Source organism: Onychostoma macrolepis, chromosome 03, assembly GCF_012432095.1.
Source record: "Onychostoma macrolepis isolate SWU-2019 chromosome 03, ASM1243209v1, whole genome shotgun sequence".
Classification (NCBI taxonomy): Eukaryota; Metazoa; Chordata; class Actinopteri; order Cypriniformes; family Cyprinidae; genus Onychostoma; species Onychostoma macrolepis.
Window position 1 is genome coordinate 29,219,665 of NC_081157.1, and position 27,581 is coordinate 29,247,245.

The following is a 27,581-nucleotide window of genomic DNA, read 5'->3' on the forward strand; positions in this document are numbered from 1 at the left end:
ATTCTTTTACTGCATGTTACACAGAAGAAAGAAAGTCATAAGGTTTGATACCACATAAAGGTGTGTAAATGATGACAGAATAGTAATTTTTGGGTTAACTATCGCTTTAATTAAAAATATAGGCTCTCAATAATAGGTCTTCGATCACATTCTTGTGCAGTCTCTTTACAGACAGGCAGCTTGCTAGAACCCTACACGTTTCACGATCCCTCCCTTTCAGAAAACACCCTCATAAATTGCATTTGATCGACAAGATGAACTGCGGTGTTAATCATAAATTCATCAATGGCATGACAAAGTAGTCTTTTGTTGGTGGCGGTATGCTCCATTTGTCAGCTGAGTGAAGAAAAATGTTTGAAATGTGCGTTTGCTCCACTCAGTATCATTTTGTGCGGAAGTTGATATTATGAAATGTCAGCGCTAATTCATTCTGGTTGGCTAAAAGACGCTTTTATTGTTCTCCGAAGTTGAGCATTGTGCACTAGAAGCAGATAGAGTAGGAATGTTCAGATCTTATCATGTAAAAAGATGGACTCAGCAGCACAGTGTTATTCAATAGAGCTCCAGTGGTCTTCCTCATTGTCTGTGGAATTACCTCAGCCGAATTAGACTCCAGCCACACTAATGGCCCTGATGACAATACTTATCCCACATCTATTCCTGGCAGGACTCGCCGACTGATTGGACATGCCGCAGGCCTTCATTTCATTCCCAGCCAGAGATTATCACAGCGATTGATCCAGAGCCGTGCAACACGAACAGATGCATTAAGGATTCCAAACCCTCCATCCTCAGTCAAAGGCTGAGGTGCAATGCTTCTATTGACTGATAGCTTTATGTTGGAGGAAGGGCGGAAAGTTTCTCTGATAATATAAGTGCTACCTAAGCTGAGAAATGCTTAAGAATATAGAGTATACAATGCAATGAAATAAGTGCAGACTCCAAAATGAACATTTGAGAAACACCAAGTGAATAAAAACGGTTTTTGTATGGATAGTTCACCCAAAAATGAAAATTCTGTCATTTCACCCTTCACCCTTCCAAAAATGTAAGACCATCATTCATCTTTGGAACACAAATCCGAGAGCTTTCTGACCCTGCATAGACAACAACACAACTACTACGTTCAAGGCCCAGAAAATTAGCAAGGACATCGTTAAAATAGTCCATGTGACATCAGTGGTACAACCGTAATATTATGAAGCTATGGGAATAATTCTTGTGTGCAAAGAAACAGCATTAACAATTTCTTCTCTTCCGGGTTAGTCTTCAACGCTCATTTATTAGAGTACACGAAGGTCTTATGGATTTGGAACAACATAAGGGTGAGTAATAAATTTTGGGGGAACTATCCCTTTAATATACTGTAGTGTGTTATTACCTAGATGATACAAGACATGATGGTTGTTTTTTAAGGTTTATTTTTTTGCCATTATTATGATAGGGCAGTGTCAGTGAGTAGACAGAACCAAAGGGTGACTCAAACTCAGGACACCCAAAGCCTTTTTTGCCTTCTGAAGTGTTATTAATCATGCTGTTCTTTCTGTTAGTCAAATAGTGTAAATGTGTTACTGTTTCAACAAAAATATTAAGCAGCTCAACTGTTTTCAATATCGATAATACTAAGAAATATTTCTAGAGCAGCAAATCAGCATATTAAAATGACTTCTGAAGGATCATGTGCCACTGAAGACTGAAGTAATTATGCTGTAAATTCAGCTTTACTATCACAGAAACACATTTTAAAATATGTCAATAGAAAACATTTAAATTTATTTTTAATATATTTTATCCACTATTATATTTTATCCACTACAATGGTTTGTAGTGGAGCTGTAGGTCGTGTGTACAAACAAGTTTAAAACAGGCGTCTATTTTTGGCAACTACAGTAGTAAGTTCATTGTTCTTGGCTACTTGAGCTGTGAGCAAAGCGGGTTCCTTGAGGACTCGGGATAATTAGTTCCACTTTTGTCTCTTATTTCCTGATTAGACTCCAAAGTGCTGCACTCCTCTCTTTCAGCACCGTAAGGGAGACTACGGAGGAAATTAATCTTCTACATAGCACAATAAATACAAAAATATGATACGAGTCCATGTTTAATTGATAGCTAGCTGAACATCAAGAGTTGTTTTGATCCAAAAATAGATATATCAGCAAACTGTGCGTGCTCACACATTTATTAGGAAAACTGTTGATCTTTCAAGTCCTGTTTTTATGAGTGTCCGTATTTAGTACACATCCAACAGTGAATGTATTACTGGTGAATTAAAGCATGCTTACAGAGCTATAGCTAGCTGAACGTCCTTGTGGTCATGTCAAGTGAACCATCCTCCGTTTCTGAAAGAATCTCTTTACATATTAACTATGAGTGAGCAGCGTAGCTTTGCCATGCTCCAGAAAACAATCCGAGATTACTTATTTATCGTGAACTCAATAGTTTTCATAGCTCTATATGCTCTGAAAAGATGATGCTCACAGCCATAACCGAAGCTGAAGCCAAGAAACGCTTATGATGAATGGGCCTGTTCATCCTTCCACCCTACATAATCCGTATAATAACTAATTACTGTCTGTGTCAGTCAAGATATCTTCTATAGATTAAGCACAAAAGTCATTACAGTGCTTTAGTTAGCGCTATAAGTGCTCTGTCGTTGTATAATCCGTGAGAGCAAGAATAGGAGGGTCGTACATTAATCTCATTTCCACAAAGCTGTAATTCGGGCCATCCTTTGGAATATATTACAATTCCGACGCAAATCTTCCCCATAAAAGCGGCCCTGATAAATGAATGATTTCCCTCGAGCAAGGTGCACCACAAAACCGCTGAGACGAGCCGCGATAATGCATTCCAAAACACAACGCTTGCTCTTTCTTTACACAAACGTGCACGTCTTGCTCTCCATTAAAGTGGCTGTGACAAAGGAACGCGATGTCTTCCACTGCGAAGCTGTAATGTGCTTTTATAGGGCAGATGCTAAGTGTACATCTTTTAAGTGGTGTAGCGTTGAGTTTGACATTTGTAATATTGACAGGTGGAGGCGTTAACTTTACATAACGGAGAACATTACAGAATGACAAACTTTACGACAAAATGCATGTTTCACATGTCTGTATATTACATTTTGTTCTGGATTGGAAGTCAATGTGGTTGGAAACTTAAATAAAACTGTGGAGTGCAGCTAAAAAGTAATTCGCAACAGATTAATGACACTTGAAAATCTAAAAAGGCTGAAAAGAGATACAAAAGGAAAACCTATTTGAAAATTGCTTTGGGTAACAAAGTGTAACAATAAAAGCTGACTTAAAGAAGCAGTTAGCACATGTGTTGATATAATCATTCTTTTCATTTATTCTCATGTGTACTCCAGGCTATTTTGTCTCTTACAGCAGAAATTTCTTCAGACTTTCTTGTTTCTCTTTGAAATTATGTTGTATATATTACTTTTAGGAAAACTGCCAGAGCAGATGTATTTTTTTTTTGCTCCACCCTGAGCAGATTTAGCTTTTTAGTTTTCTTTTATAATGTCTGTATTTTACGCAGTTTAGAACAATTTCCCAGGTTTTCGGTGATAGATCAAAAAAATGCCAGAAATAGATCAAATGCCATCTGTATTCTTTATAGGCCGTGATGAATCAATTAGCATTGTGGATTTTGAAAAGCTGGTGAGTCAGCCTGGAAATAGCCCCCCATAAGACGCCATTTTCAATAATCAAATGTGTACATCTGCTGTGAGTAATACTCGGCTGCAGTAGGTCTGCCTCCGTATTTTGTGTCTGATGAACTACAAATAACAAGAGAGGAAATCCATTGCAGCATATGGCTGTATATCCTGCATGATACATCACAATTACGCTGCTGCTCCGTCCGGCTCTCAGAGGCCAATTAGAATATCCAGAGCATGATGTCAGACATCATTGGTATTTTGAGACAGATTGCACTGTGCTAAAACATTCCTCCTCTCTCTTATTAGAACATATGAGCACTTCTGTGTGTAGTCAGGTTTCATTTTCAAGAGTAATCCCTAAACTCATACAGATGGATGATTATGACTCTGGGCCAATGCATGATGTAATGATCTTACTCTCGCGGAACCAGACCCCAGCAAGAGGCCTGGTCCACATCGCAGCTTATTCTGGCCAAGAATCGCACATTTAGATAGGAAGAGTATTTCTAAGCAAAATGCAAAGTGACCAGTCCATGTGTTACTCCATGTGTTGTTTAATGGAAGGTTTGTATAAAATAGTTTTGACCACAATGTAGAGATGAACGATGTGTCCAAAATATTATCACTTTAAAAAAAAATATTATTCAGTATTGATATTTATTACAATAATTATTTCATACCATTAATGGGGAAGGAAATACATTCATGTTTGTTAGACCTAAAGAATGAATGTAAACAATTCTTTCTTTCTTTCTTTTGATTCAATGCAAATATATAATCAAAAATGGTGCCTATACATAACAAAATAAATAAATAAATAAATAAACAAACAAATAAGAGCTGTTAAAAATATAGTTCTTAATCTTGATCCTAACTCTGTTTATTTAATTAACACAACAGATTATATTTCTACTAAATTTATTGAAGAACTTAATGTCCTTGATGCTCTGATAAATCTCATACTAATCATAGATTTAGTGTGAATAGTGTACGTCTTTTATGGTAAGAATTCTCTGTGTGAAAATGCCCCAGTGGATGTTGCCCTGACTGAACTTGTGTTGAATTTGTGCCAACACTGAGGGTATGTAAAGGCACCCCATCGGTCCTCCCTTGTAAAAATCAATTCAGAAAGGCAGCTCTGTAGCAAATGGCAGATTTTATGCTTTTATTTTTGGTGTTTTCTGGCTATTTGGAGGTCGAACAGTTCAAGCTTTACTCTCTCCTCATCTCACTAGGGGGAAACGAGCAGTGTGGCTTTTGCTTTTCTTCCTCCAGGCCTAACAGAGACAGAGTCGCTCAGATGTGAAATCACGTTTACAGAGGTCTCTTCAGCTTTTTTCTTCATCTCCGTCTTCTGCTGCTGCCAGTCCACAACACAAGGAAGCGTGCAATGTAATCAGACTGCTTTTATAATAATTCTCTTGATGGCTTTTGTGCGTGTGATCCCATGAGTGTGGGATTGATATCTCTCTGAGTGACAACACAATATCACAATGCCTTTTTCTCCTTTCCAATTAAAGTCACATTTATTATGTGGTCAAAATATTTCCTGTGTTACTCGATCACTGTCATATACAAATTGCTTCTTTTAGCCTCTCTTTCGGTGGCGCTCTCCCTGCAGATCTGCAGCGTGGAGGTTGTCTTAAGCCATACGTCAAAGAAGCCCCACTCAAATGCGGGCTCGTGCATCAGTAGGTACCACCCCGGAGCATTAAAGGGATTCTCAGAAATGCGCGTGAGCCGCATGACTTTTCCATCTTAAAATAACCTGAAAATCAGCATTAGGGGCAGCCGCTAGGGGAAGCCCCATCAGTCCTCGCCAACGGCATCCTTTCATTCAAACCCCTTCCCATCATCCTCTGACACTTGCACATGCTGTGCGGCTTCAAAGTCGCAGCCCTTCTCTGATTATTCTCTCTGCTCTTGGCCCTCGTGGCAAAAGATTCACATGGTTTTCATCCTTATTAAACGAATATTGTTGCTGGTTCTTTTTTATTTGTACTCTGTTTAATTTATTATATTTTTAAAAAATATATATCAAGTGAAATATTTATACTTTAAAAATTTCAGAAGTTCAGTGGTGATGGAATGAGGAATAATTGGGGTTTAATTCTGATGGATTTATTTCACAACAGTAACTGACAGAATGCACATTTTATCTCTCTTATTGCAGAAGTACTTACTAAATAAATTACACTGACATTAAATATTGATATTAGTTCAAATTATTTTATTTTATTTAACTTGTAAATAGCTTAGAGTTTTAATTAAGTGTAGAAAAGCAATCCGTTAGAAAAGCAAACACTACACAAAAAGTGGCAAAATCTATTTAGAAATTATGAATCTGCAAACCAAGCTACTTTTCTATCTACTTTATTTTTAAGACAATATAAGTACAATATAACATGCTTTAATTAAACTATTAACTATTAACTATACCAATTTCATATTATTCTATCAAATCCAGCTCTTTCTCTCTCTGGCTTTTTTTTTTTTTTTTTTGGTATTAGGGTCCATTCACACAGAACATGTTTTTGCATTTAAACACAAGACAATAAAAGTGGAATGAAAATAAAAAGAAGAAAGAATGCAAGATCTTCTTTTAACTGCCTAGGATTTGCGGAGTGCCCTATCATGTGTGAGATACTGAAAAGACAAAAATGCATAGATAATTTATGTAGAATTTTTGTAGAAAACAATGGGAATGAGTGCCGCTGAATTGCAAAAACATGTTTCGTGTGAATAACCCATAAGTTGCTCTAAGGCCATGTCCACACGTACACGGATATTTTTATAAACAGAGTTTTTCCTTCTTCCGTTTTTAAAAAAATCTCTCCATCCACATGAAAACGCAAACTCATGCTTTGAAGCACTGTCAAGAGCATGCCAAACCAACAGTTGGTGATATAATCTCAACCGTAATGCCATGTTGGTCAATCAGATGCCTGAAAAAGTTTCCAGTAGGCGGAAATAACAGTGTATGCTTCGACGTCACAAACCAAAATCTCCGGTTTCGCTGTCTACACGATAACACTGTAACCGGAGTCTTTGAAAATCTTCACCCTGGCAGGAGTTTTCAAAAATGATTGGTTTCAGTGACCTGGTGCAGCATTTGCGTGATGACGAACGGCCAAACCGCATAGAAAAAGCTGCAGTTTTGAAAATAACAGTGTTCATGTGGACAGGGCCTAAGCCAGTTATTCTTGCTTGTTGCTATATAAAAGTCAGAGGTCAACAACATGTATAATGAAAGAAGCACAGAGTTCTGTAGATAAAATGATAAAATAAAATTATCTTCATTACAATAATCAAATTAACCATATGTACCATTTCTGCTTCCCTGCACTTGTAGATGTTGTTTTGTGCTTTTGTTTGTACAGGAAAACATTGTTTTGCTAGTTCTTACTGATTAGTACTGAGAGCAAGATAATTAATATCTCTCCCCTTTTCTCAATAGTTTTGGATTCTGGATATTTCATAATAACCACATGCAGAGTTCAGCATGACTGGAACGAGCAGTGAAGTCAATAAAGCCCAGCTGACAGTATATTTCCTCTCTGTTGTTTGGGTTTGCCTGACTCCTTTTGGGAACAAATAGACTGACACACACTGACAATAAAAAGGCCTTGTCAGTTCGCTCCAAACAAATATGTCCTTCATATTTTTTCTCTCTCTTTTTCTCTTTTGGTTCCTACACTGCTTCATTCTTCTTTAGTCCCTTGTTCTTTTTACCTTCGAACAAGGCCCTGTTTGTACCTGTGAGGATGAAGAGAGGAAAAAAGTATCTTTTAATCCAATGCTCTGATGCAGAGAGCAAGTGCTAAAGAGGGTATTAGACCAGTGCAGTTTCTTAACATAAAACACGTCATTTTGCATCTACCCAGGGAGTTCCAGACCGTAGGAACAGTTCCAAAGGTCAGGAGCACCAGGATGCCGAGGATAATGAGATTATATTGAAATCATCCAAAAGTCTGAGTAATGCTTCTGCACCAGGGAAAATCCCTTTAACAGGTTTCTGTGCTTTATTACAGTTGACGTCAGTGATACATGTTATAAATGTCATAAATGTTAAGAAGTGAAGTTATTAACGCAATTTCGGGAGGAGTACGCCCATCTAATCTTCCAATCAATATCCAAGTATAAAAGAGATCCTCTTACCACTTCCGTCGTTAGCACTTTCGGGCATCCCTCCTCCTCCCCATCTCCTCTTTTATGCATATTTATTTCATTAATCCTTCTGTCTATAGGGAGCTATCGGAGCTCGAGTAGAATAGTCTCTCTGAGCCCTCCATTGCGGACATCAAGCCAAATCTGTTTACCACTAATGCTAAGATTATATGGGCACACGAACTCGTGAAACATAAATCATTTAGCTCTGTGGAGTTTGCATATTGGATAACATGCCATTAATGAACATTTCTATTAACAATATCGATGAAGGAAATCAATGGCTTTTGTCTGCAGTAAACACATTCTTACTCTTCTAATGAAGGCGATCAGTTCAAATATTTAACCCGAGGGTGCTCCAATTTTGCATTTCAAAAGACCAGGTCTCGGAAGACGTGCAATGAACATGTTGTTGTTGTTTTTTTATTTGAAGCAGCTGCGGCAAAGCTAAAGAGGACCATGGCGGGCTATTTTTGCCCACATACCCATGTGTAGCCGCCTTCACTTGTCAGCAGCTGAGCAGAGGCTATCAATCAGAGCTGAGCGGCAGTAGGATGCACAGGCCGCTGTGGAGCTCGTGGTTAGTGTGCCGGTGATATGCTCCTCAGGACCATATGGGGTCTGATCTCCTGTGGGCACCGGCACATCCATGCTTACATCACATGTAGGTCAGGGTCTTGTCACAAGGGCTATATTCGCACTGCAAGTCTTAGATCTTAATTCTTATTTAATGCTCAGATCTGCTTTTTTGTTGTTGTTGTTAATGTGGCCAGTATCAGATTCAAGTGTGAATTAGTGATGGTCCTGAATTGACCTGCATGTGCAAAAGAACAACCTTCAAAGCTTTCTTAACCTAGTGACCAAAGAATTATTGGTATGTCAAATCTCTGGAGTGACCCTCATCAGCGCTGAATTGTAGTAGCACTGCAAAACGAACCTGTGTAAGATTTATGAGTTTGTGCTGATAAATGTAGTCTGCTTTTGCCTGCAGTCCAAACATAGCCAACTATGCACACAAGGCAATGATTTAATATGTTTTCTATATGTTTTTTAATGTTTTCTATCAGCTGTGTTTATGAATTAATCACTCTTTTGATCTAATTGGTCAAACAGGTTTGCGAAAAGCTCTGAAATTGTTCATGATTCATTTTAATTCATTAAGACAGTGGTTTCTCACATCAAATTTTCTCACACTGAAGCTTTATAAGACAGAAAACAAAAACAACAACAACAAAAAAAAGAGCGCCAGATGAGGTTAATATAATCCATTTTACAAAAGAAACAAAAGAATTCTATTGTTTGTCAGTGATGAAGCATGTATTTATTCTGCATGCAGCTTGTGTATGACCATACTGCAGGTGAAAACAAAACAAAGCTAAAACCTGATAAAATAATAAAAAATAATAAAAACGTCAAAAATAATAAAATACAATAAAATTCAATTAAATTCAGTTAAATTCAGACTGAACGTGCATGTGAGGTGTGCGTTTAAGATGGCCATGAAGGAAAAAGGGCCCTGTGAAGCAAAATAAGATGCTTTGATTTCTAAAATTCTGATTTCTTTTCTTCTTTTTTTTTATGAATTAATTTAGTTTTCCAATATAAGCTGGCCATTAATTAATTAAACTACACATTATATTCCATGCAGTTTTTGCACAGGGCTGTTGACAAGTTTAGAAGTTGCATTTGGAGCTCCTCTTGGTTCCTGCATAAAGGAAATGGCAGAGATGCTAGGGTTGTTGAGAGGGGCCACAGTTTGGGTTAAAGGTAGCATACGCCAGGGCAGCTGCAAAATCTGCCCTGCCAAGGACGCAGTGCTTCCAAAGCCTGCTCTGTGCCATTAAATGGGTCATTGACCAGCTAAATGGAGTCATTATGATGAGTAACTAAAAGAATAGCACCCAAATCCATGAACCTCGTCTCTGCGGAGCTCTGGGTTCCGCCGCTTTTGGGGTTTCACAGGCTTTTGCTGTATGACAGCTGCCTGAGACCTCTTTCATAGGGGAATGCAAATGATGCCCTGATGCCTATACCACATCAACAATTCCCTGCTTTATTTTCAGTTGCAGTGTTGGAGATTTCCATGGGAAACCTATTTATTTATTAAAAAAAAAATTATTAGTATTAGTACTCTTAAAATCCTGAGATCTCTTTTAGTCCTATAGAAAAAACAGCTAACTGTGTGAATGCTAGCAGGTTTGATATTAGCAAATGAAAGCTAATTATAGGTGTAGAGTCAGAAATGCTTTAAAATGGTTGTTTTTAGGCAGGGTTTTTTCACCTCGAAATGAAAATTCTGTCAATAATTTCTCACCTTCATGTTGTTCCAAACCCGTAAGACCTCAAATTAAGATATTTTTGATGAAATCGGAGAGCTATCTGTCCTTGCATAGACAGCAACACAACTGAAATCTTTCCAGGCCCAGAAACGTAGTAAACATCGGTAAAACAGTCCATGTGATATCAGTGGCTCAACTTCAGTTTTGCGACACTACGAGAATCCTTTTTTTTTTGCGCAAAGAAAACAAAAATAACAATTTACTCAACCATTCTTCTCCCCCCGAGTTGCATCTTCCGCCATTTTAGAATAGCTGAACTTTAGAGTGCGTTTTGACCCATTATGTAGGACATAATGTTTTGTTATTTGAAAATATATATATTTTTTTTGTCTTTGAATTAATAACTGTTTTTCCAAATGAACTAAAATACACTTGAATTTGTATTGAAACTTGAAAGTCATTCATTTCTAATGCAATTATATTTGTAGTTACGCTTTTGTAATGAAGTTGCAATTTACTACATTTAAAATGTTAAATGTAATATTGAATAACATGCTACAGTTAAAATTATATTCAAGTACTTTACATGTGCTTTACTTAAAGCATGACAAAGATTGAAACATTGAATTAAAATATGACATTATTGCAAGGTGCACTTTTTAAAAGTGTACTAAAGTGTGTTAATAAACAGTCATGGAATTTATGGAGTACACTTAAATGGCCTTAATATTATATTCATTCATCTTAATTGTCTGTGTCATAATGTCATTAAGACTGACGTCACATTAAGAATTAAATTCTGATTGTTATTCTTAGTCAAAACACTGGTTCAAGTTTTCTCAGCCAAACAGGGTGAAAACTGTGTAATGCAAATTATGATTAGAGATTTATTTAAATTCCTGGGTACCCATATTTACAGCATTTTAAAATGGCAACTCAACACAGACCTCCTCATCAGAAAAGCACATCAAAGACATCTTCAGACGGAGTCAGTCAACACCTTCTAGTCCAATTTTACTCTGCTATTGTGGAAAGGATTCTGACATTGTCCATCAGTGCATGGAATACCAGTGCTGACTTCCTAACTAAAAAAACAACAACAAAAAAATAACACATAGTCACTAAAGCCTCAAAGGTCACAGGCACTGATCTCCCCTCAGCTGAATCTTTGCACTTTCAACCCACCTCACACAAACTGAAACGCACACATCTCACCCATATCTTTTATCTGCTCCCCTCAAGCAGATGCCCAAGACCTCCATCAGGCAAAACATTTCCATTAAGAAACAAGCTGTCAGACTGCTCAATCAGGAGCGTCGCTAGTGGGGGGAAAAGGGTGATAGGGCCCAGAGGTCTGGGGGGCCCGTGATCGCCTGGCCATCGGGGGCACCGGAACATTCCATTCAAGTAGTGGGCCGATCGCCGAAACGAGAGAGAGCTCCCCGATATTAGGCGCATGCGAAACCGCGTGAAGCAAATACTCCAAAAGCATGAAGCAGCGCTGCCTGATGCATCCGCCAGCCACGCGTCAAAGCAGAGCGGCATCAGTCACCCGCACAACTCTGACGAATGTGCGCCGCGCTTCTGCCACGATTAAGTGATAAACAGCGCAAGTCGCTTGATCCATTCAAATGTGACACAGAATTGTTATACAGTCGTGTGATATGAGAACATTAAAGGTTATGTAGTGATGCTAGCAGAAAACAGCCATGATAATGAGGTATATTGGAAAACGTCAATAGGCTTGTCACCATCAGCACCATAGTAATTTAACTTGAAGTTATTAACACTGTACAAATAACCTGTGTTGGCAGAAATGTATTTATTATAAATGTTACTGTTATTACATATTGTGGCATATTTTAATTTTATAGGTGTTTTGTCATTTCTTCATGTTTATTTTAGGTTGTTTTTTTTCATACAGTAGAAATCAAGGGTAACCAAAATGGTTTGGTAACATTCTACAAAATCTTCTTTTGTGTACAACAGATGAAAGTAAGTTATACAGGTTTGGAACGACATGAAGGTGAAATGACCACCGAATTTATTAGCAGTAACTTTCCAGCAGTCTAGCTCAAAATCAATGCTCTTCAAGTGCTTTTCTATGTGACAAAAATGCATTAATTTTGTTGCATTTGTCGTGAATTCAGTCATATCTATCATATCTATAACCTAATTTCTATTGTGTATATATTATATACATTAATGCCAGAGTGATTTTAGTAGCATTTATAATGCTATTATATTATTTACTAATATTTTGAATTATATGTTATTGTTATATTTTCAGTTTAATTTTAATTTTGGTAGTTATTTTAACTTTACTACAGTGTTGGGTAAGATACTCTAAAAAAGTAATGAATTACTAGATACTAATTACATCTTCAACAGTGTAATTAGATTACTGCACAAATTACTCTCTCCAAAAAGTATTTAATTACTTATTACTAATAACTTTCTAAATCCCATTTCAACCTTGACAAGTAAATAATACAAGGATAGACACAAAACTGTTCTTTTAATTCTTTCAAATAAATAATAGATAACTACATAAATTATTCTGGTCACCCTTAAGATTAGAGTCCAATTCTCACATTTAACTAATTATTAACTATGCCTTTTGCCTCAATATACTCCTAATTACTGCTTATTAACACTTAGTAAAGTAGTTGTTAAATTTAAGAATTGGGTAGGATTAACGATATAGAATAAGGTCCTGCAGAGTAAGACATTAATATGTGTTTAAGTAATAATAAACAGCCAATATCGCAGTAATATTCATGCTAATAACCAACTAGTTAATAGTGAGAATTGGACACTAAAGTGTTACCAATACTTATTAACTCACCAAAGTATTTAAAGTGAGAAGGGTACATAAAAAGCATGCATTTTAAGGTTAGACTTTAAATGTTTGTTGAATCCACTATTGTATTGTATTGTATATAAATATTCTACAGTATATACACAGTATTAAGTTAAATTACATACGAAGTAACTGTAATTAAATTACAGAAAAAAATAAGAGTAATCCCTTACTTTACTTTTTCAAGGGAAAAGTAATTAAATTACAGTGACTAATTACTTAGTAACTAATTACACCCAACACTGCTTTACTATGTGCTTTTGTTAGTTGGATTTTTTTAAAATATATTTTATTAAAGGGGTCATATGATGCGATTTCATGTTTTCCTTTGTCTTTGGAGTGTGACAAGCTGTTTGTGCATATATAAGATCTCTAAAGTTGCAAAGATTAAAATCTCGAACCCAAAGAGATAAGGGGCCGTTCACATGTTGCGTCTTTTGCGCGCTCAAGTTCCTTATTTCAAATGTAGGCGGTATGTGCGCTCATAATGGAAGCGATGCGGTCGCGATGCATCGAGATAAAAACATTTCAACTTTTCAGAATGCCGCAAGCGCACCGCTGGTCATGTGACAAGAACCAGCCAATAAGTTTCATCCTTTCCCGTAACAACATTGAAAGCTCGGCCAAGATGAAGTAACAGCTGATTATAGCTGTACGTGGATAGCCATTTTTAAATAAATATAGTAGCAGAGCTACTGCAATCGATTTTTAGTGCTGGAAATTCATTTTATTCTTTGCTGAAACTTCTGCATCTTCAAGGAGAGCGCAGGTCATGGTTGCTTAGCAACGGCAGATGCCATGGGAGTGCAAGCTACAGTGCTTTGGAAAGAAGGAGAAAGCTACGCCCTAGCGTTTTCCACGCGTTTTTAGGCACAGCATGTGAACGGCCCCTAAAACAGCTCATTCAAACATGCCCCCACGTGTCTAGATCACTGTGTGGGAAGATTTGCACTTTCATTCTCTGCAGCCGCCATGTTGTGGAGACGCTGTGTTTCGTTGTGAAAGCAAAAGTACTTTGTTTGGGCTACCAAATGAGTACACAACCAGAAATCAGTGGTTAAGTTATATTTACAACACTGTTCCAGAACAGTATATATTCGAGTGTGTGCAGCGCATTTTACGGAGGACTGTTTCCTGAACCTGGGAGAGAGTAGCCTACAATGCGAACACTATGAATGGCTGTGAACACTATAAAGTGGGGCAATTCCAAAGTCGCAAGGACAGTGCTTGTTTGGTGTTTCTACGATCACAAATGCAGACATAGTGCTATGTTTACGCAGCACGGCGCAATGCATAAAAAGACCGTACCAGTCATTATAATCAGTAATTATGTCCTCACTGGATGCAACAAATGCCTCATTTGTAATGGGTTTTATTGTTTTTGTCTCGTCGTGCCGGGACACGGCATCACAATACGGTGAGGGGCATAACATTTCCGTCTCACGCTTGAGACGGAAATTATATGACCCCTTTAACTTTCTTTTTATTTCAGTTTTTGTTTTAGTGCTTTTAGTTACTCAACTTTAACTTATGTATTCAGGCTTACAAAAAATATTTGTAATTATATTATTGAATAGTTTTTTGTTTTTGTTTTTTTGTTTTTTTTAGTAATTTTATTATGTGATTAAGTCAGCTGTATTACTTTTTTATTTCTATTACCATTGATTTATTTTTATTTAAGATTTGTTTTAGTACTTATTTATTTCAGTTAGATGCCAAGACAGCATTTCTATTTCATTTTTGTTTTTCTTCTAATGTTTATATTTCATTTTATGCCAGGTTTATCGAAAATTATTTTGAATAGCTTTAGTTTTAGTCAACAATGCATACTTGCATATTAGCAGAATGTCTATTGTCTTTCTTGAAGCTGTACTTAAATTGTATTTGTTCTCATACTACTTTCTCATTCTGTTCAAATGTAATACCTGAAATCTAAAACTTAAACCTTATACGTGTAGACTGTTTTTCCATTTCCATAGTTAATCGTCTTTTTGTTAGAATTTTTACATTGCTGTGCCGAACATTCATTAGCACTCTGTGTGGATGTGCATGGAGCTCACAGAAAAAGACCTTCTGAATTAATGGAGTGTTAATAATCGCTAACTCATTAGTGTCATCTTATTTGCATAGCATATCATTGCATCTTTTGAGCAGTGAATATTAATTTCCAAAGGCATGAAGTATTGCAAGATATAAATAGAGGAATTATCCATGGGTAAACCACTCATCATGAAAAAAGTCAAAGCGTTGAAAAGAGCTGCATGTAATATTATTTGTCCCATGTGCTTCTTTTTTGGCAAGTCAGAAGATGTAGCGCTAATAGGACTTTCATGGCTGCATGATTATTATTATTATTATTAATTTATTTATTGTTAGTTTAGAAAGGTTAGTAAATGTCTTTGCATAATGAAAGTCTGTCTCACTTTTTTTACGTTTTTGTTTTGATGTCTAAGGCGAAGTCATTGCTCTTACACATTCTAATGTGCAAAGTGACGTCTCTCCTGTATGTGTATTTGAAAATGAACTTCTAATTAGTTTCTCCTTTTCTCCCACAGGAACAGGCCAGCTACTGATGGTGGATCTCAGACATGCATGTGATCACAAGACAGTTTAACCAGGGTAAGTCCTCTTTGGAAAGGCTCCATGACCTGAATAGTGGCACAGCGAGAGGCTGCTCTAAAGCCCCAGTGTCCTCCTCTCTGATTGGATCTGCCCCTTTTTAAATCACCACTGTGAGCGTTAAGACTTCACATTCAGTTATCGCTCCCATATCTGTAGAAGCTTTCAAGCATTGAATGAATGTATACCCATGTTTGAAGTGTGATAACAGATGATTCTAGTTTGTTTCTGCTTCAGTTCTAGTTCTGTCAGCTGATAAAATTAAATCAGTCACACAATGTCCTGAGTAAATAAGCCATTGAATTGCATAAATCAGTGTTTGCCTATACAAACCTTCAAGTGACTGTGATTTGGAGGCAGTCTTCTGTTTGTTTTATTTCTGTATCACTGAATATCAGCCTCTCAGTCACCTTATATCCACAGCAATCAACTTTGCAACCAAGTTTGTTGTTTATTCCAAGGTTGTTCACATAGGATGTGTACTTGGACTATTTTTAATTGTTTGCCTATGCATACATGGCCGTTGGGGCACATCATATTGTTTTTCAGCGTCTAGGACCATTGGCTCCATGTTTGTCAGATGCTGTGTCAAGTTAAAATTAGTTCAACTTTGAAAAACCTGTCTTGAGACTACTGCAATTCTTTTTTATCGTGTTGACTGCTTTATATTTTGGTGGAACTTCATGCTTCAATTACTCTGATAGTCAGAAAATTCATTATTACAAAATGTACTAATGGGGAAGGGGTCATTAATGAAATAAATATCGTTAATCATTCCAAATTAATGTGTTAAATTGACAATCGCGATCATTTAAGTAGTTTAAACAGGTAAAAGAACAATTGATGATAATGACTTTAAACAAGATTGGTCAAAAGCTTCAAAAAGAAAAAAATAATTATACACACCTGGATGTGTCATGTTGTTTAAAAATTCATGATTTTCCAAAAGATAAAGGCTTGATCATTGGACCTTTTAGTGCCTCTAAATAAAAAAAATAGAAATAAAAAATAATCAAGTGCCATGATATGGTATTCCAAAGCCACATAGAGGACGCTGAAAGTCTCAGATCTATTTTCATTCATGTTTTAATCATCATTGTCAGTTACACTTTAATTATCATCACAGTCTGGATCTACAGCTGACAGCCTCTGCCCTTGTCTAGAGATCGATGCCGTGGACGTCTACAGAAACCGTTATGACAACTTGATTTTAGTAAGAACGGGCCGATCCTTTGATGTGTCCTTATAAATCACATTAAGTGGCAAAAATGAAAGAGCTTTAATATTTGATCATAGTGAATAGCCCAGGCAGTTTAATTTGCTTAGTTCTTATGGATATTCCTCTAGACACCATGCACTTGCACCGTTTTGCCTCCGAGGCTATTCACTGACAGCAGCAGCCACGTGTGTTGACTTCTTGCGTGAATCTGTCCGTTGAGTCTTGGTGCATTCATTCTAGTTCACACTGGCTGATGCAACCCAGACTGTCAGAAGGGCAATGCCAAAGAGATTAGATGCTGCTTTACTGTGCTTGTCTTCACAGGGCAGGGAACTGAGCACAATCCTCCAAATATGCACCAATTCATTAACAGCCATCCATTCTCTATACTGCTTATCCTTTGTAGGGCTGCGAGGCAATTCATTAAACATGTAAATGAATGAGAGCAATGCAAATACATGAAATAATATTCCATGTTCAGTACAAGTTAAGCTCAGTCAACAGTATTTGTGTCGTAATGTTGATTATCAGAAAAAGTCATTTTGACTCCAGACAATTTTGAGCCCAGAGATTTGCCTGTTTCTTTAAAAAAAATAAACTACAAATTTTAATTACAAAATCAATCAGTTTCTTGGGAATTATATATTTTGTTTATACAGTATTTGTACAACCAACTATATATACTATATACTATTTCTGGATTGTGAAGTTATTGAATAAGACACACGTTTTTCTACTGAAATACTGCATACTAAGTACTGCAGGTATTCAGTGAATTTGCTTCTCTGTGTTTTTACACATTAGCAAATAGGATGGAAAAAAAACTCCAAAGTGATAATCAGTTGAAATCAAACGGTGAAGAAGTATTTCACCAGTGAACAGATTTTAAATCCCGCTATGCAATCGACAGCTTTTTGTGTGAGACTTTGTGGGATACTTCAGAACCCAGAGGACCAGACTGTCTGATGGGAGAGAGCCCTCAGAGATTGCATTGTTAAGTCAGACAGTTTGATTTGACTGACAGTTTTCCCTTATAATGCAAGGCATTTGTGAGGGGAATTTCTGAGGCAGATATTTGACATGTACTGTCTGTCTGGAATCCTGTTTATAGAGCCCCAGGTTGATTCCAAATATACATAATATTGTCTAGCGGTGAAAATGAATGATTTGGTCATGTATTCAATAATTTATGAATTCTACACCCATAACCAATATAAACTGAACAATATTATCTGGCACTGGGACACATTAGCTCTCCCGAAGACCATCAACCTCCTGAACGATGTGTGGGCTGCTGTACTGATGTCTCACAGACTGCGCTTCCTCCTCCTCCTTCATGAATATAGTGATACATAATGTTTTTATCTCTAAACAAAAGGGATTCACATCTATTTCTTGCCATTCCATGTGCACAAGGGAATAATGCCTAGAATGTTGTTATTGTCTGTCGGTCGGTCGGTCGGTCTGTCTGTCTGTCTGTCTGTCTGTCTGTCTGTCTGTCTGTCTGTCTGTCTGTCTGTCTGTCTGTCTGTCTGTCTGTCTGTCTGTCTGTCTGTCTGTCTGTCTGTCTGTCTATCTATCTATCTAGTCATGTTACAATTACAGCAGAAACAACATTTTCAGATTTGAGAAAGAAGGAGGAAGTGTGATTGTGTGATATACAACAGCTCAATAAACAAGTAGTTAATATTGAGTAAATTACATTTTTAGACACAATATAGCCAGTCACTTTGTCTGTTTTGCTCAGCTGCTGCAACATAGAGCAAACCACAGTAGTGGTGTTTTGTTCCTGAATGTTTCATTGTTTTTGAGCGAATCGGTTGAATGAATAATTCAACAACTCACTTAAAAAACAGTCTCTTCTTCTTTTTTTTTTTCTTTTTTTTTTAACAAATTAATTCAATTAATAATTAAATGACCCTTTTTTTCTAAATGAATCAGCATTTTAGAACGCATCGGTTAAATAAATTATTCAAATCATTCACTTTTAAAGACACCTATGTAACCTGCGGAAAGATTAGATTTTGAGGATTATTTAAGCACATAGCAAACATTGATGGCTTTTTTCATATTGCTGTTGCTGCAATAATCCACTCAAGGCCGTGTGCTACAGTTTTACCACAGCTAAGGGGCTTCACATCACACCCAAAAACACCCTGTGGTAAAATCATTCTAACACACAGCCTCTTGTGGCTTATAGCTTTAATAGACATCTCCTCTGAAGCTTTCTAACTCTCTAGATGCATTTCTCCTGAGTAATTCTGAACCCCAGTATTCATCAATATTCTTCTTTGCCTCTTGGGCCCTCGCTCACTCTCGCTTTCTCATCGAGTAGGCGAAACACCAGACTGTTTCACATCACATCATTCTACTTTCTATGCACAACACTGTTTTTGGTGTGGAGCTACATGGAACATAAAGAGTTCATCAGTGTTTGTGTGTTGTGTGACTTTTTAAAACCCCTGAAGCCTAACATCTCCGGAGAGAATAGGTAAATATATTTCTGCTGCGCCGCTAATGTTATTCTTCTCAACGAATCAGTCAGTCGCATTTTCTAAATGTCATCATTTTTATTTCCAGCTGAGAAGAGGCATCCCTCCCACAGCCGTGGCCATTAGCTCTGCCATACAATCATTTCATCTATATGGGGCATGAAAAAGAGGTACAACATGCTGCATCAGCTTAAAGCAATTGTTCATCTCTAATGACTTACATTTAGAAAACTCACTGCAATGCTAGCTGAAAGCAGAGAGGATTAATAAAAGCCAATTGCATCTCCAAAACCAGCGGCGGACGTGATAGCTTTTCAGCTCGCATGCAATTTCAACTTCCTCTACTGCAGAGAGCCTATTTGAAACAAGTCTCCCAATGAACCCCTGTGATGGAAGGCGAACTGTAATGTGTTTGTTTGCATTTTAATTTTATAATATACTCATCACGGCGGTTGGCAGAACTTTACCATAACGCTATGGTAACAATGATTCAGACATTATGGAATCATTAAAATAAATACTGTACAATCCAAAGCCATGGTTAATGTGGGAACTTCTGGAATGCCCCTTTCACCATAAATTATATAGTCTCCGCCTTGTTTCAACCCCTTTCAACATAAATTATACCATCTCCAAGATGCTTCAAGAAACCTGCCTGCAAAGCTATCTGAAAAACTATGCGCAAGTGCAGCTAGGGCAAAAGCTGCTTTAAACGCAAAGGATGGTCACACCAAATGTTGATTTAATTTAGTTAATAGAAATTAATTGATAAGGAAATGGCATTATTTTTGAAAGCATCCTCACTTTACAGCATTTTTACACATGTGCCTAAAACTTTTAACAGTACTGTAGTTTTGCAGGTAGGTCTCTTGAAGCATCTTGGAGACGTTGCCACAGTTCTTCTGGATTTAAAGACAGACTGGATGATAATAAGATCAGATCTCTGTGTGGAGCACTGGCTGTAATTATTCACTGCAGTGTGGCTGATAAACAAGATTGATACGATAAATAGGCTAGTTAATGCATGTAATGTCAAAGTTTTGTTTTTCCTCATGCTACACTTTTGAAGGGTCCAAAAGGGTTTTTCAGAGCGTAGAAGAATGCATAGAAGAAATCATTCAGTGATCAGTTCTTAAAAGAACCATTTTTCTTGAGTGTGAGGAACATTTCTAAAAAGCTTTTTCAGCTACAAAAAAAAAAAAAAAAAAAACTTTTGTGCAATGGAAAGGTTCCATGGAACACCAGAATTCTATATTGGCCAAAGCGGTCATTCTGACTGTTCATACTGTTCTGTCTGAACTGGATGCCATTTTATCATGTCATATTTACAAATGAAGCTTTCTCTTGAGGTTTTACAATGAATATTTGAATGTCTGTCGTCATATTTTATGTCGTCATCAGCCTAAAAATAATATATTTTTTGTAATATATAATTGTGTAAGAGCTACTGAACCGCTCCCGAATGTGCTTGCCTCACTTTGTGTCCAGCAAGTGGGAGAGCAAAGATTTTTCACCAAAGTGAAAATGTTGTATTTGAAAAGTAATTTGCAATTACAGAAAAGTAAAAAAAAAAAAAAAAAAAAAAATATATATATATATATATATATATGAACTAAAGCTGAATATTTTAGTAGATAAAACGTGAATTTTGTGAATTTTAAAAATGATTACATAAATATTTTTTCAATACATTTGAACTTTTGTTGGAAATAGGAATGTTTGGATCACACAAATCGAAAACAGTTCTCTGCAGCCACCAGTGAAATCATAATCCATGAATAAATGGATCTGTCATGACAGCATAGGTAATAATAAATATCATCACTGTCACCAAAAAATATATATAGCTTAATTAATTTATTTTATTATTAGTTTATTATTACAAAATTTCAGTCTTGCCAGGGCTAAAATTTGCCTATATGCATTTGCTATAGTATTACACATAATAAAAATAATAATAATAGCTATTTTGTCATAACATTGAAGTAGGCTATTATTGATAACAGCCAAGCTATAGCCTTCCTTCCTTCAGCCTAACATACCTGGAACCGTGGCAGATTGAATGGCAGCAGTTGTCGAATTGGAGGTTTCCACCTGGCTTTTTTTAACGAACGGGAATTTTAGATTAGCAATAGAAAATAAAAACAACTAGAAAAAGTAGCACAAGCTGAAATTGCAGGCCGTCTGTAATGCTTTGGCCATTCAAGGTAGAAATACTCAAAACTCACTTGTGTTTTGTAATTTTAACAAAATAACAATGTTAAAATAAAATGTACACACATGTAAGAAATGTCAGGATACTATAGTTATAATGGCTTTTAACTCAACAAAGTTATTACATTGCAAAATTAAAAAAAAAAAAACTGTCAAAATGACTGCCTTGGTAGTTCTAGTATTAAAGTTTCTTAGTGGAACCATTATTATGAAGTGTATAGCGTGAGAGAGAATGCCCAGTTTCACATGCTTCTGACACCAACTGTCTGTGAGTACTGCTATATCTAGAGCACACGTAAGTGTGTATTTACAGAGGGCACTGAGGCATAGCTATGACCTTCTGATTTATTTGAGGTGCCTTCATAAAGTAAACTCATGTATCTTTTACTTAGTGCATCAATCCTTTTCACCTGTCAGAGAGAAAGAAAGGAGAAACATTTTATCAACAAGCAGTGCTGACCATTAATGGATCTTGCAGACTGTATGTATATATATATATATATATATATATATATATATATATATACATTTTTTCCTTCTTCAACAAAACATCTCCATCAAAACAGACCAAGAAGTCCACATATGTTTAAATTTCTAAGTATTTTTTTCTTGTATTTCTCCCTGTGTGGGAAAAACAGCCACGTAGCCATGTAGCTGTTAAACCATTCCTGTAGCTGTGCTTTCATCACACTTTACTGTTGAATGTATAATGACTTGATCCTTGGACTTATTTGAATGGATTACTGTAGTAGATCTGAGATCAGCTTTTTTTGGTTTAACAAAGGCCTCTCTGAAATGGCCATAATTTAGAGTTGATCACAAAGCAAAGCTGTTATTTATATCCTACTGCATTGCATTCAGGAATTAATAACACACTTTGCGGAGAGGGAATTCATCCATTGTAGAGCCCAGAGCTTTCACGTGGGCCGGTTCCCCAGCAACAGCCATTTCCAAATGGTCCAAATGAACAGAGCGCCGGCGGAAGAGCTGGAGGAGGCATGACATGGCCGAGTAGACGGCCTCATGAACTGTGCTCCATGCTGATGATAACACATTACCTACAGTTGAGCTTATACTTTTAAATACCCTTTGCAGAGATTCAGTATTGCCTATAAGTATTAAGAAGTTTTTACTTGTTAAGTTACAAAGCAGGGACTCGTGCTCAACTAGCTTTAAAGGCTTCAAACAGCCATTCAGGAGGAAACATACAGTATTCACAACCAAGGGTAACTTTGACATACCTAAACAGGATGATTCAGACTACATTTACACTAGCGTGTTTTCGTTTTAAAACTCATACTTTTTGCCAAGGTTATGCCTGTTGTTTACACTTCTCCACCTTTTTTGATCCTTGAAAACAGAGATTTTCAAAAAAAAAAAAAAAAAAAAGTTGACAAACTTTGGGGTTGCATTTAAGTGTAAATGGACCAAAACAGATGTTTGAAAATGATGGCGTGGCTGCCCAAATTCGCTTGATGACTGTGTAAACGATAACATCATGCTCATTGTTGTACCTGCCAGTGATTAGCAACCAACTTCCTGTTTACACTTTTGCGTGCATGCCCAGTGTGAATGAATGATCATGTGACACCGGTTTCCGGTTGCTTAGTGTGGACGGTGATCGTTTCTGAAACGCAGTGAAAATGCCAGTGTAGACGAGGATCGTTTTCATTTTAAAACACCATTTTATAACAAATACACAATTGACCTATCGATAAGCCTGCCCCCCTTAGTTACTGTTGCTCCCTCGGACAAACAAACGGAGTTGCTCACTGTCTTACAATGACAGCTACAGTGTGAAAACCTTGTCCCACGATGTTTTTGCACAATTTTGAACACAGAAAGCCACCAAATGGGAATTAAATATTCCATGGAGGGATTTATAAAATATTAAAAATAAATACGGTGGGTAACTTGAAGCGAGGGTTTACGGATCACAATGCAAGCGGGAGAATCAATCACGATTGCAGATGACAACATGTAGGATCAACACTGTTCATGTATCACAGGATACGATTAAATTAATGTACATTTAACCAGTTTAATATGGAGAGGCACTGAAATGTAGACCTTCGTTTATGTGTTTTGACCAACACTGTACAAGACGCGAGAACAGTCCGCTATTTAGGTTTGTACGTATTCACTAACTTTAACGTTAGCTAGTTTTAGCCAGAGGTACCTTGCTAAAGCACAAGATAACATTAACGTTCTGCTTGAGCAGATGAAAATTTTTACTTAATGTGTGTATGACAAACAGAAAATTAACGTTTTTGTCTTCATTTGTATTGGGGTGAATACTTAGGGACATTTTGCTCTGTTTTGTTTGGATTCAGGGAATGTAATAAAATAAATTATATTGCCAGGATAGCTGGAGTGTTACAAGTACCCCAGGCACATCGTTTTTCGGCTCCGTTTTTCCATTTTTGATGCATAAACCCCATAAAACCGATGCAGGCTTCGGATCTTCCAATGTTTCTCTTTGGCGCTGAAACCTAAAGATGTCCGAGTTCCGCTCCCCGTGCAACTGATACTCGACTGCCATTGGCTAGTCTGCGTTTGAGGGGAGGGGCTTACCGATAGGTCAATAGTGTAAACAGGGCCTCAACATGATTTCTTACATGATTGTATTTATACATAATGTGCATTTCCACATGTATATTTGTGTACAAACCGGAATAATTTTATTTTACTTTACATTTATAGAATGTTGTATTCATGGAATTCATGGATAAATAAAGATCCTATGAGATGGTGATCATCCGTATGTAAGAGTCAAATGGCTGCTTCTACTACTCTATTAATAATTAGAGTAATTAGAGCTTGCTTGTTAATCGAGGCTCACTCGGGCCGAGAGAGGTAATGATGAAGAAAATAAATGTGAGTCGAGGCTGAGAAGCAGCTGTCACATGTTCATTACAACGAGTGTGACTTCTCTCACTGCCGATGCTGATGAGCACATGGAGCTCTTCCACAGACACTGAGTTCTCATCTGTGTCCTCTTGTCAAGGCCTGTATGGAATCTGTGCCTGCTGGATTCCAAAAAAAGCTCAGAATTTAACATCATTCCGAAGTTTGATGTTTGCTTAATTAATATTTTGGTTAATTCGATAATGCTTGTAGATGTATAATGCATTCCATAGAATTCTGTGGCAAAAAAAAAAAAATATATATATATATATATATAAAAAAAAATAAAAAAAAATGTGGAAAAGATTGTGTAATCTGTTCAGGCCTACTCTTCCCTTTTCATTCCAGACAAAATCAAGACTTATACCGGAAGATTCATCTCAGTGTGACCGTCAAATGCACTCTGACTTCTTTGCCAGTGAAGTGATTGAGTGAAACAGGGCAGATGTAGCATTTCAATTTTAGGGGGGATCAGCCCCCTTCCTGAACATGAGCTAATGTGGCTCTGAGGAATATTTCTTGCCTTAAGTGCAAGATGTCATGAATTCCAATATTTTTTTTAGTCAAGCGAAATTTGTAAATAAACATTAATATTGCATCTTGTTTGTCATTAGATGTATACCGGTATCTGAGGTATATTTGGCTATATATATATTGATTTCATTGGAATGGAGAGCTTTCAGAAAGGGAAATAAGCTCAGATTGCAGCCACTGCTTTCAGAGAGAGTCATATAATCATATAATAAGAGTGCTGACAGCTGAGGTAATCAAACATTTTTAGGGAAGCCGAGATGAAAGAGGCGTTTAAAGGTGAATGTGTAATTTCGAGAGCAAGCAGAATTGCAAAAATAATGACTGTTTGCATGGATGTTTTCCTAAAAACACCTTCCATTTGCTATAGATTGATCAAACAGTTAGCCCCGCCCCAACTACCATGCCATTGGTTGAGCCACTGTTACTGTGCTGGACTAAAGCCCCGTTCACACCAAGAACGATAACTATAAAGATAATTATAAAGATAACGATATTAGCGTCCACACCAGCAGACGATATTGTCTGTTTATTCTAAGCGCACACTCGTCTGCCGCTTTAAATTCTCGAGCTTGTGACAGCAGGATGGAATCTGATTGGCTGTCAATGTTTGTATCGTTTATCAGCTGGAAAAAATCGTTCTGAAAGTGATTCCAACGATATCGTTTCTCTGAGCCTTTAATATTGAGAACGATTTTTAGAAATATATCTTTATCGTTATCTTTATAGTTATCGTGCTTGGTGTGAATGGGCTTACTTACAAGTGCAGCACCTTGTTCTTTTCAGAGCAGCTCAGTTCACATTAAATGATGCTCCACACAAACTCATATCTGCATGTGCTGTGCGTTTGGATTGATTATAACGTTCATTTGGGAAGGCAACATACGCTAACCATCTTTTCAAACTTGTAATGAGAAGCGCTTATAAACCGGCTGTTGTCAACAAAAGAGAAGCTTTAAGGATGTGCTTTTCCACCAAAATAGAAGCTTGATGGTTTAAAGTTTGAAAATGAAGAAATTTAGACAGCCATTAGTATTGTAATTTTACACTAAAATTATATTATTTTTAAATACTCTTTTTTTTTTCATTTATACATGGAAATATTGCAATAGTAATATTTATTATTTAGTAAACATTTTAAACATAATTTAAATATTTAAAAAAAATATTTTAATGATTTTATTTTTTAACCGTCATATCTATATATAATAATAATTTTAAAAAAAAATCACATTTTAAAACACCATCTCAAATTTTTATCAGAAAAATCAAAGTTAGATTTTTTTTTTGCCATGCAGGACCACCACCGTACTACACACACACAAGATGCTATTTTTGTGAGAGAAGGAAATCTGCTTCAACTTCAGCTTTCATCTAGCAAATATATGTACATTTAGAGGCAAGTATGCTGATATATGCTGTACTCTTGGGACAATGGGGTGCTTTAAAGCTCAAGAGAACACCTTGTCTTAGGCTGTAAGCACAACAACTGTTTAAACCTGAGGCCACTCACCTCTAAATAGGGATATCTGACTATCTGCTATTGCTTTTTATTAGTAATTTAGGTGCAAAATTGTATATCAGACATTGCTTTGGCTTACAATATAAATTAACTCAATTTGATGCATTAATTGGTGATTTTATAAGGTCTGCACCTGTATACAGACAGTATTGTTGGTCATTGCTTGCATGCTGAGACTTGAGTACAAACACTAAGAGGCAAAGTAGACAGACTTAAGCCATTCACACCATAATCCTCTGTAATCCTTAAAGGGCCAGGTAACTTCTTTGGCACACGTATTTAACAACTCACCTCACCGTCTAAAACTTGGAGAACATGTTGATGTGAAAAAGGTTACTATAAAGGTCAAGCGGCCTTAAAGGGACAGTTTGCCCAAGAATGGAAAATCTGTTGTTTGCTGTCACTCCAAACCTGTTTGAATTTCTTTAATCTGAAGAACAAAAAAAAAAAAACTTTTACTGTTAACTTTTACTGTATGGACAAATCCCAACATTTTTCATAGTTCAAAAATCATTCAATTTAATTTGTCTTCTTCAGTAGCACTTTATTTTACAGTCCTGTTACACGTGCACCCTATGTACTTATTATCATGATTACAATAACTGGTAATAACTAGGTACTAACCTTGAACTCTGATGTTACTTTTTTATTACCATTACTTTTTGTACAGTGTAAGAACACGTAAGCACACATACTTTAAAATAAAGTGCAACTTCCTCTTTTGTGAATCACAGATTAAAGAAATGCATACAAGTTGGGAATGGGATGAGGGTAAGTAAAAAGTTGACCGAGTATAAATTTCATATTTGTCTATTCCCCAGATAAATTAAAATTCTGTCATTTACTCACTTTCATGTCGTTCCAAGCCTTTAAAAATAGACATTGATCAGTGCACATACATGAACGTGGAATGACATGAACGTGAATAAATAATGACAGAATTTTCATTTTTGGGTGAAATGTCCCTTTAAGATGTTCCAGTAAGACTAAATAGTTGAAAAGGTAAAGTGTATTTATGCAGAATGCCTTAGAAACATAATTGCTTTATAACTGAACCAGCTCTCAGCATCCACATCAAACTCATGTTAGACTCTGAGGAAA

General features: G+C 36.6%; 1 protein-coding gene across 5 annotated transcripts in view; it reads left to right on the top strand.

The window, feature by feature from the left end:
- elfn1a (extracellular leucine-rich repeat and fibronectin type III domain containing 1a) overlaps nucleotides 1-27,581 on the top strand; it is a 156,284-nt gene that overhangs the window by 91,787 nt on the left and 36,916 nt on the right. For 3 of the 5 annotated variants that reach the window (XM_058769811.1, XM_058769807.1, XM_058769812.1), the window contains one exon: nucleotides 15,532-15,595. The gene's annotated coding sequence lies outside the window, so the exon portion shown is untranslated. Of the gene's footprint in view, nucleotides 1-1,114; nucleotides 1,183-1,266; nucleotides 1,326-15,531; nucleotides 15,596-19,149; nucleotides 19,477-27,581 lie in introns of those variants that run through there. The other 2 variants (XM_058769810.1, XM_058769808.1) reach the window with 2 other exon arrangements.